The following is a 10,021-nucleotide window of genomic DNA, read 5'->3' on the forward strand; positions in this document are numbered from 1 at the left end:
TGCTATAATATAAAGAATCGCGTCGCCAATATCACCACAATTACATAAATTACAAATACAATCTTCTCTTAAATATTTCTAACAATTTCAATAGGAAATTTTGAGTCGAAACTGAAGTACCAAATCTACAAAAAGAATCACTATTTTTTATAGTAGTAGGCGACGTAAAACTAAACTGTTTATAATCTTTTTTTTCTCCTAAATTAATTGAAACTCTTGAAATGATTTAACATTATCTATAGACAGCTTACAAATTCAAATCTTTTTAGAAGTATATGAGTGTATAGTAATAATTTGTTCATTTACCCCCTTTTTTCTTCTATAAAATTACATTGTAATCGATTTTAATTCCAAATTTGTGTTTGCTAGGATTGACACTTAGAACGTACAACATAAAGTAACAAGTAAAAAGTCACGATTCAGTTTTGGGATATTTTTTTCTTTGAATAAACTTAATTTTAAAAACGTTTCAGCATTTTTCTGAAATATTTTTAAAAGGAAACGGACTTGTAAACAAAATTTATTTTTGAATATTAATATTGAACAATTATTGTTAAGAAAACAATCTGCCAAAGTGGTTTGGTAATTAACTGGTTTCATGCTGTCAAAAATGTCTCCTTTTTATAAGTTTTTGATAAAAAAAAAAACTATTTGAAGGCGAATTAATCATTTCCTCAACTAAATACATTTATCTATAAATAAAGTCAATTCGTCAAGAACTTTCTCTCATATATTTAAACAATTGTAAAATAATTAATTTAAACTTTTGTACTGCGACTTTCTGTCCGTTTACCAATACTTATTCCTTGTTAGGTTTTTTCATATCCATTTACGAATACTTATAATGTGATAATTTTCGGAAGCTTTTATCCTATTTTCATATCAAACAACCATGTTACCCGTAGAACGGAGTTAAGTACAAATTTAGGAATTTAGTACTTAAAATTTTCAACAACAAAATTTTATACTTTCATTTACCTGGATTTTGTTCTACGCTTCGAAGCCGCCACCCTGTATCAAACATAGCCAACACCTCGCATGGCGTATTCACGATGTTGAGGGATTGACAATATACAATCAAAGTTAGCAATATACAGCAAGTAAGTAATTGGGTGTTGAATGCCAGTAGATCTGAATTTGTAAATTGAATTTAACCTGTTTAGAATGTGTATTAGTGAATTGTTTAATAAAATTACACACATATGATAATCTGGGCTGATATGCATAAAACCACTTTAAGTTCAAAGTATCAATGAAACTGGGTCTGCATGAAAAAATGACTTATCACATAATACCAGAACCTATGTTTACTGTTAGATGATAAGAAAATTTAGCTGTAGGCCTAGTTTACAAATTATTTATTCTTTTAATTTCTATATGACTGTCTGGGTGCTTCTTATGTGTTTTAAATATTTGCGTTTTGTATGCTATAGTTAAGTTTTATAGACTATTGTACGTCATTTGGTCGTTTTTAAGTTTTTGCCATGGCGTTGTCAGTATGTCTTCGACCTATAAGTTTTATATAATCTGCATCTCTTGTGCTGTATTTTAAAATGTATCTTTACACATTCATCAATACACCAAAAAATATGAATAAAGCTTTCGTATATATAAAAATAAGGAGATGTGGTATGATTGGTAATGAAAAAACTATCCGGGATATTTTGAGACAAAGTGCACGTATCAGCAGTCAGCCGAAACCACTAAGCGTTTTGCATCCATACGTTGTTTTTTTTTCGGGATACTGACTGCATAGTAAATTATCAATGTACTAGTTAATGTTCTCGAGGGATGACCCTATTACAGAGACATATATACACATATGTGTATATATGTCTCTGCCCTATTACGTGTCAATAACATTCTCGACACGGTTCATTTTTACGGCGGCTCAGTTTTGTCTTAAGAATAAACATAATTGATAAGTTTCTTTCCCCTGCATTCCTCGATCGCACTTGTAAATAGCACATTGGTCTCAAGACATTGGTACACTATACGTTACAACACTTGCCGTCAGTACTCAAAATTGGAAAAATATTAAATAAGAAGGTATAGAAAATTAATGCATACACACTATTATCAACCACAGACATGATGTTTTTCTCAATTTGCCTAAATCGTTATTCCGCAATACAACGAGGGTGAAAACCCACCACTTTGAACACAGTCACAGGCACCGGCATGTTGTGAATTTGAAAGTTCAAATAGGGGGGGGGGGGGGGGGGGGGGGGGGGGGGGGGGGGGGGACCCCTTTCTTGGGAAAAAATTTGGTTGATTATATAGGGATCACTGAAGCATGACTGGAGCCGGCCCTCTCTTGTGAATAGTTCTGGATCCGCCACTGCATATTCATAAAATAAACCAACATAAAATTATCCAAAAGATGAATAATACGTAATACTTACGACTAAGATTGATTATAAGTATACTTGAGTCGGTTTTACAAAATAAAAAATACAAGTAATCGTATAAAGTATACTGTATTGTACATGACTTAATTACTATCAATATTATTTGTAAGTTTTTTTGTGAAACTGACTGCTGAATTGTTTTTCCATGCTTATGGTACATCTAAGTCGTATGCTTTTTATAAAACCACCTCCAGGATGTAATGTCTGCTCGCCCATAGAATCTGTTTGTAGATATAGGAAGATGTGGTATGAGTGCCAATGAGACAACTATCCATCCAATTCACAATTTATAAAAGTAAACCATTATAGGTCAAGGTACGGTCTTTAACACAGAGCCTAGTTTTTATCAAAAAATAAATATATTGATATTAATAGTATATAGGTTAAATAATTTATTCATACATTTTTAATTGACTGACCTAGAATTATCATGATTATTGAGGAATTTAAACCATGCATTCCTATTTTTAAAAAGGGACAAAAATAAAATTTATATATAATAACAGGGTGATACAAATGAGAAAAACTCAAGAAATTGTTTTCAATTAAGATAAATACATGCAGTTAATAATGGTTTCCAGTTGTTTTTTAAAGCAAAGGCAGATTTAGTTTAAAGTTGGAAAAAATTGTTTGTACCAACAAAAATAAATACACGAAGTTAATCCAGAATTATGTGTTTATCATTTTTTTTTTTATGTTTAGGTTGCCAGCAAGATGAAAAGAACAATGCAGTTCAAAAGTCAAAATGTGGATAAGCTGCGGTACAAGGTCCTACTTTTGCAGATTTTCATATTTTGCATGAATGAATTTGAAGTTTATATCATGGAGGGCAGAGAAAGAAAAGAAACACTTCAATTTTCCTGCTTCTGAAAGATCTTGTTCGGTAAGTTTTATGCTCTGTTTTGATAGTGTTTGTGCGTCCATCTGTCTTTCTCTAAATTGTATTCACTTAAAGTTTTTGGTTACAGTTCACCATGAGACTGAACTTCAGTTAGTAACTTGTGGTTTTACATGTATATACTTAAAATTTAGTACTTTAAAATGTTCATGTATTTTTGTCGAGCCTGCAACTTTTGTCGCAGAAAGCTTGACATAGGGATAGTGATCCGGTGGCGGCTACGGCGGTGGCGTTAGCTAACTTCCTAAAAGCTTTTTATTTTAGAAGGTGGAAGACCTGGATGCTTCATACTTTGTATATAGATGCCTCATGCATGTCATGATACCAATTCTGTCTGAAACATGTCCATTGTCCTTGACCTCATTTTCATGGTTCAGTGACTACTTGAAAAAAAAGTTCAGATTTTTTTGAATGTTAATTTCTCTCATATTATGAGTAATATGATAACTATATTTGGTATGTGCGTACCTTGCAAGGTCCTCATGCTCGTCAGAGAGTTTTCACTTGACCTAGACCTCATTTCATGGATCAGTGAACAAGAACTCAGTCTTAGATGCATGATTTTTTTTATTAGTTGTTAGTGGCTTTGTACTAGCTGTCAGTAACTGCGAGTACTCTCAGATCTATACTTAGTGTCTTTTTGTTGTTTGGATGTACAAGTACCCGGCCACGTCCACTTGTATTTGTAGTATTTGTATTTTTATCCATCTGATGAGTTAAGCCTCTTTCAACTGATTTTTATAGTTCGTTCTTATGTTGTACTGTTACACCACTGTCCCAGGTTAGGGGAAGGGTTGGGATCCCGCTAACATGTTTAACCCCGCCACATTCTGTATGTATGTGCCTGTCACAAGTCAGGAGCCTGTAATTCAGTGGTTGTCGTTTGTTGATGTGTTACATATTTGTTTTTCGTTCATTTTTTGTACATAAATTAGGCGGTTAGTTTTCTCGTTTGAATTGTTTTACATTGTCATTTCGGGGCCTTTTATAGCTGACTGCAGTATGGGCTTTGCTCATTGTTGAAGGCCGTACGGTGACCTATAGTTGTTAATTTCTGTGTCATTTGGTCACTTGTGGAGAGTTGTTGTCTCATTTGCAATCATACCACATCTTCTTTTTTATATTTAAGGTTAAGTTTTGGTGGTCAAGTCCATATCTCAGATACTATAAGCAATAGGTCTAGTATATTCGGTGTATGGAAGGACTGTAAGGTGTACATGACCAACTGGCAGGTGTCATCTGACCTTGACCTCATTTTCATGGTTCAGTGGTTATAGTTAAGTTTTTGTGTTTTGGTCTGTTTTTCTTATACTGTATGCAATAGGTCTACTATATTTGGTGTATGGAATGATTTTAAGGTGTACATGTCTAGCTGGCAGGTGTCATCTGACCTTGTCCTCATTTTCATGGTTCAGTAGTCAAAGTTAAATTTTTGAGTTTTTGTCTTTTTTTCTAATACTAAATGCAATAGTTCAACTATATTTGGTGTATGGAAACATTTTATGATGTACATGTATGTCAGTCTCGCAGGTTTTATTTGACCTTGACCTCATTTTCACGGTTCATTGCTCAGTGTTAAGTTTTTGTGTTTTGGTCTGTTTTTCTTAATCTATAAGCAATAGGTCAGCTATATGTGTTGTATGGAAGGATTGTAAGCTGTACATGTCTGCCTGGCATGGTTCATCTGCCCTTCACCTCATTTTCATGGTTCATTGGTCAATGTTTAGTTTTCTTGGTTAAGTCTGCTTCTTAGACAATGTTAGAAACTATAAGCAATAGTTCAACTGTATTTAGTATATTGAATGATTGTAAGGTGTACATATATTTCTTGTCAGGTTCATATGACCTTGAATTCATTTTCTTGGATCATGTTGAGTTTATGTGATAGTTGTAGTAAAGCTTTATATTTAGTACTATCAACATGATATCAATGATTAGTAAGGAAGGCGCAACATTTCAGCGTGTGCACTCTTGTTTATACATTATACACCACATTTACTGTTTTTACCCTGATTTTATGAATCACTGAACATAGAAATGTCATAATGTGAAATTATAGTACATTCTTAGGTTAAAGTTTTAGGTTAAGGTATATAGCTTACCATAAAGTTGAATTTCATACACATGTTCATTATGTGTTGAATTTTTAAATTCAGTGCCAAACTAAGATTTTGAGCCTGATTACATGATTGACTAGACATTGACACATGCTAGTGTTTACCAGGCATGGTGTCCTGTATTAGGAATTTGTCATGTACTATAAAGAACGTTAATAGTACTCGCTGAGTATGGAGTTTTTGTGAAAGTTTAATATTAGTGAGATTTTTGCATGACATCCTGTCAACTGCTTGTTGATCATGTTTATACATGTCTTAAATTTAATATCTGACACATTGGTGTTTTGTGAACTTGGAAATAAGTTATTTGATAGAATAATAATGTTTTGAGATTATCAAAATAAAAAATATCCCATTTTTACTATTAATGATTAAGTTTAAAAAAAAAGAAGATTTAGGATATATGTATAACCATATATAAAAATGAGACAGCAACCGAACAACACAAAAATAAGAAAAAAAACAATATAATTTTTTGTATCAATGTTATAATTTCCAACATGTCCAAAGAGTTCAATGTATTTTCTAATTGAAATAAAACACAAGTGGAACTCTTTCAGAACTTCAGAAGCTTGAAGAAGTGCTGTTTCTATTGTTGGTTTTCTGTAATATATATTGCAAATTCTTGTGAAAAATGGAATTTTATTGTAATTGCCTAAAGTTTTAACATTGATCTATATATATATAACTGGGGAAAATACCCAAATGTTATAAAGAAGAATACATAAATTGATTGTTATATAATATTAAAATAGGAAGATGTGGTATGTTGCTAATTTGACAACTCTCCATCAGAGACCAAAGGATGTAGGAGGTTAGCAACTGATGACACTGGACAACCTTCAACAATCAGTAAAATCCATATCGCATAGCTATTTTTATTGAAAATCATATGTTATTGCTACATGTATGCAAACAATTTTTTATTATCCATAACTTCGGATTTTATTGGTTCTTTTTCAGAAGGATTGAAATTCATCACTTAGAATAAAAAGAGAAAACACAGAATCAAGACCAAAATAAATTCAAAGACAAAAGTCAGATCAGTTATTATTTTCATCACTCAGTCAATGAATTGAAGTTCTATTAAATATCTAAAGATATTAAAACCACAATAATGACTATGTTCTGTGCTGAATGGCCAAAAAGTGGACTATACATTACGATCACACAATGCTGGATGATAAGAAACTATTAATTTTTTGGGTGGAGGGATATCCTGAAAAAAAAATAGATTTATGTAAAAAGCTACTAGTATGTTAAGCCTATTAATAGAGTTTTCATTGATTTCAAATGGGAAAAATTGTGTTTCAAAAAAGTATTCTAGAATTCATAAATAAACATATATTGATACTTACATTATCTGCTTTGTTGTTTAAAAGTTTAGTTTTGAACAGTTATAGAACAATATAATTGCATTAACATTTCCAAGGAAAAAAAGATATTCAACTAAAAAGATTCATCTTAAAACAATTTACTACCAAACAGAATTCATTGTAACATACACATTTATTTACTGTATATTTATAATTTGAATCCCATAGGATTTTATTTTATCCCATGTGTCCCATGGGATATTAAAAATCCCATGGGATAATTATAGTCCCATGGGATTTTTTTTGTCCCATGGGACAACAAATATCCCATGGGACTACAATTATCCCATGGGACCCCAAAAAATCCTATGGGATTTGACCAAAATCCCATGGGATAATGGTCAATCCCATGGGATTTGCCCTATCCCATGGGATATTGAAAATCCCATGTTTTTCTAAATCAAATTACAAAATATCTATAATAATAACAGCAGAAAAGCAATTAAATTATTGAATCCCATGTAATTCTGCACATTTTGGTTATATACATGACACTGTAGCTCTAAGGAGAGGCGGCGGCGGATTTGCAAATGAGTGTTTTGCAAATTAAAAGTGTCCAGTGTTTCTTGTCTACAATGTTGGAGAGAGTGATTATGCACATAGACCTATAAGTGAGCGACACAGGCTCTTAGAGCCTTTAGTTCTCTATTCGTTACACTTTTTCCCCATTATTCTCTATTCCTAATTTTTGATCCATTTTTTTTCTATTTTTTGCCCATTATTCTTTATTTTGTAAACCCCTATCCACACCCTCTTTTATGAACCAAAGCACAAAAAAACCTAAATTTTCAGAACTTTATTACTAGTATGGATCACAGCAGAAATAGAATTAAATTTTCAGTACTCTTATCTCGTGAAGTTAATTTCACTGCTATATCAAATTAACAACATTATACGTATAAACCATCATCAGTGTGAAGGACACATTACCAGATCTATTCCACACTTTTTAAATTTACGTTGATGCTTCCTATGCTGTTGTTTGCTTTAATAAAATGACATGTTTAGCGTACGCCAATGACATGTTTAGCGTACGCCAATGTAGCAACTCATCAATTAAATCACCATTGATAGTATTTGTAAAATGTATTCAAAAACTTTTCTAGACTCATTGCGTTTAATAGATTAACATATCATATTTATGAATTAACAGTTTACAAAACTTTGAATTGTTCGAAAAACAAAAGATTTTCTACCCAAGGAATAGATTACCTTAGTTGTATTTGGCAAAACCTTTTGAAATTTTAAGTCCTCAATACTCTTCAACTTCGTACTTGGTTTGGTCTTTTAACTTGTTTTGATTCGATCGTCACTGATGAGTGTTTTGTAGAAGAAACGCGAGTCTGGCGTACAAATATATCTTTGGTGAGTTTAATTGTACAGTCGCCATTTTATTGTTGAAGACGTAGGTTGACCTCTACAGCTATCTTTTGGTTATTTTTATTTTGTCGTTTGTTTCCTTTTTCATTGACATATAACCTACATCTTTTGATCATATATGATATACAATAACGTATAAAAAAATGTTTTTTTGCCTACAAAAATTAGAACAAACATTCGACGAAATTGGGCAAAATAAATCACTATAACTTGTGGAACATTTGTTTCTTTTCCTGTTTTTAGCTGGTGGTTGTGTTCAATTCTTGGCAGGTTTATAGGGCCAATGAAAGCTTTATAAGCAATATAAATTTTGTAATAATGAATTTAACTTAAACACATACAACTTATATCGGATTTTTGTGCTCCACATGTTTTGTGTGTTTAGTTTCCAAATATCTTTGGACGCGAGTGTACCTGATGATAAAAGAAATTTACATGTATTGTGATACATTCGAATATATTGTCTGTTTTTGGTAATAAAACTTTTGGAATTAATTTCACTTGGTTGATATTCCGGAAACACGAATAAAGTGCATTGTAAGTTACTTCACAAAATTACATTGATGTATGATAAAAATAAGTTTTTTTTCAATATACATTTTGTACTTAAGAGGTAGCATATTTTAGATGATAATTAAAATTGATAATAAGAAAAATGAATTACCTTGATAATAACGAGTTTAATGGCACTCCGGTCACAAGGCAGCAAAGTCCAGCACAGAAGACAATAAAAACAAATCTATGTTTCATTATTAAATGTCCGGGCACCTTGGTGTTGGGATACCCACAAACTCGCTGACTGTTAGCAACAGTTAAACCTGGTACCCGTATTCAGAATGTAATGATTGATTTCAACCCCGTATCAGTTTTAAGCACTGTCTTATAGTTCCTCTAGATGTCAATAAGATTGTAAACGTGTAAATTGGTAAATTTATACCATAAATAATTTGACCGTGTCGACGTCAGCTACAAATCCTATCAATGTTAAGCCGTAGGATCATTTGATTATAATAAATGCTACATTCAAATCATGTATTTAACAATGTAATTTATTCTCTGAACATCGCCTATCAATTAGCGATTAATTCCTTCTTTCCGGCGTTTCTTCACCGTTTCCGATTTGTGGATTTAACTTTTAATGGAGATTGCACAGAATAGAGGAAGAAGAGATGGACAATGTTCATTACAAAACATGGTCATCAGATGTTAATTAATGATGGTGGAGGGCATGTACTTGTTGCTGTTACTATTTATGTCCGTAATACAATCAAAATGTATTAGGAAAGAGTTATATTTGGACAGGTATCGAAAAATAATATCCGTGAAGTTCAGGACACCAAACGTTACGTAATTGTTTTAAATTATGTTTGATAATTCAATAGCCATTAGAAAACGGTCGTACACGTGCTTCCCTATTGAGTTTCCATTAAATAGTTGCATGTGAAACGACAGTTAAAAATTGTCTTAAATTGAGTTAACACTTCCTCTTAAAAGGTAAAATAATTTATGTATATGGTTCTTGTTTTGAATCAGGTTAAGATAAACTTTCATCTTGCACAATTTTTAAAACATAACAATTATAATTGCATAATGTTAAGTTTGGCAATTATGTTGAACAATGTCATGACATTTAATTTCCTCCAATCATTAATAAATGTACGTGTAAACGTGCTATTTCATTCTTGTTTTTGTTTAAAGATATGTTTTTGAAACGATATTTTTATACCTCGAAAAATTTAATTTGTGAAAAACACTTTTATAAAAAGATCAATATCAATGAATGTGAGATTATGTAATACAGTAATAAAGCTCAAAAGAGGGTATTGGCTGTTCCATTCC

General features: G+C 31.8%; 2 long non-coding RNA genes across 3 annotated transcripts in view; one reads left to right on the forward strand and one right to left on the reverse strand.

Moving 5' to 3' along the window:
• LOC127706078 (uncharacterized) overlaps positions 1–9,197 on the reverse strand; it is a 208,768-nt gene extending 199,571 nt beyond the window's left edge. The window contains exon 1 of the long non-coding RNA XR_007984198.1: positions 8,847–9,197. This is a non-coding gene — a long non-coding RNA (uncharacterized LOC127706078). The remainder of the gene's footprint in view (positions 1–8,846) is intronic.
• On the forward strand, positions 612–6,433 carry LOC127706080 (uncharacterized). Of its 2 annotated transcripts, none has more exons than XR_007984201.1 (3): positions 612–1,100; positions 3,114–3,294; positions 6,390–6,433. It is a non-coding gene; the product is annotated as an uncharacterized LOC127706080 (long non-coding RNA). The 2 variants fall into 2 exon arrangements; XR_007984200.1 differs by lacking the exon at positions 612–1,100 and adding an exon at positions 1,390–2,049.
• Positions 9,198–10,021: the final 824 nt, after the last annotated feature.

The sequence above is a fragment of the Mytilus californianus genome, unplaced genomic scaffold (genome assembly GCF_021869535.1).
Source record: "Mytilus californianus isolate M0D057914Y unplaced genomic scaffold, xbMytCali1.0.p SCAF_6, whole genome shotgun sequence".
NCBI lineage: Eukaryota > Metazoa > Mollusca > Bivalvia > Mytilida > Mytilidae > Mytilus > Mytilus californianus.